Below are 1,469 nucleotides of genomic sequence, written 5' to 3'. Positions count from 1 at the left end.
TCAGCAGATCCAATGGTACTAGAGAGGTCCATGCTGCTGGGAGTCCTAGGCAAGCCATAATAGGAGCGTCAGAGTGCAGGACCTCATGATTCTGGAGAAACATCATTCCCCTGACAACAGGTCATCTGAAAAACAGCCCCTGGCATGCCACTAAGAGCCTGGCTGTGCAACAGAAGTGATGATGCAACTGTGGCTGCTCATCATGAGCTGGGCATCTCAGATTTAACAACTCGCAGCTGGGTGGATATAGCAACAGTCTCTCAGATGGATAGAGAATGGGGACTCTTGGAAATTCCTTGGAAGTTGAAGAATGGTGGCCATTCTTCATAAGAACATAAGTGGGAGAACTAGAAGTTCCTCAAGCAAGGCCAACTCAATGTAATAGTCTTTTGCCCACTCCCTAACTGCTCATCTTCCTGCTTTCCCTCTCTTGGGTGCAGCAGTAATACACTCTATCCCAAGTCAGATCTCTGGTGTCATCAATGACAACCACGGCTCAACAGAAGGATACTCCCTTCCAACAGAATCTCGTTAATCTGTGTCTGCCCCTCCGTCTCCATGGCTATTGCCTTAGTTAAGTCTCTCGTCATTTTACTCTGGCAAATTTCCCACATTACTGAAAATAGCATTTCTGCATATCTGATTATTCCATTCATTCCTCAAATATTTATTCAGCATCTACTGTGTATCAGGCATTGGGTTAGGCTTTGGGGAAAACAATGTGAAGGGAAAAAAAAAAGTACTTCAGGCCTTACGGAATTAGCCTGAAAAGAGAGATGAAAATCCTTCTTAAAATCTTTCAGAGGTTCCCCCTTGTTTTCAGGATGAAGCCCTGATGTTTGGACCAGCTGAAAGTGAATGTGTTAGTCAGTCCTGTCCCACTCTTTTGTGACTCCATGAACTGTAGCCCGCCGAGCTCCTCGGTCCATGGAATTCTCCAGGCAAGAATACTGGAGTGGGTTGCCATTTCCTTCCCCAGGGATCTTCCAAACCTAGGGATCCAAGCCTGGTCTCCTGCATTGCCGGCGGATTTTTTACCATCTGAGCCACCAGGGAAGTCCCTGCCTATCTCTCCAGCATCGCTTCTAACCACTGCCCTTCAGTCTTGCAGGTTCCATAGCCACAGTGCACACTCTCCCTTCTTCAGAGCACCCTCTTCTCTGAATGGCTAACATCTACTTTTTTAAGGGCTCGCTCCAGCTGTCCACCTCCTCCAGGAAGCCTTCTGGAAACTCCCCCCTTTAGCTGCCTTTTTCTGTAGTTTCGCCCACCTCATGCTAACATTATAACACGTATCACATGTACTGTGATTCTTCGTTCTTTTGCCCACTTCTTCCACACTATGGTGAGCTCAGCTTATTGTATCCAATTACAGCGTTTGAATCATAATAGGTACTTGACATTTTTTTGTCAAAAGGAACTGTGTAGGTACATACAAATACCCCCGACTCTGTAACAGCAGGCAAGGC

The sequence above is a fragment of the Odocoileus virginianus genome, chromosome 8 (assembly GCF_023699985.2).
Source record: "Odocoileus virginianus isolate 20LAN1187 ecotype Illinois chromosome 8, Ovbor_1.2, whole genome shotgun sequence".
NCBI classification, from domain to species: Eukaryota; Metazoa; Chordata; class Mammalia; order Artiodactyla; family Cervidae; genus Odocoileus; species Odocoileus virginianus.
Note: the sequence above shows the minus strand (reverse complement) of the source record.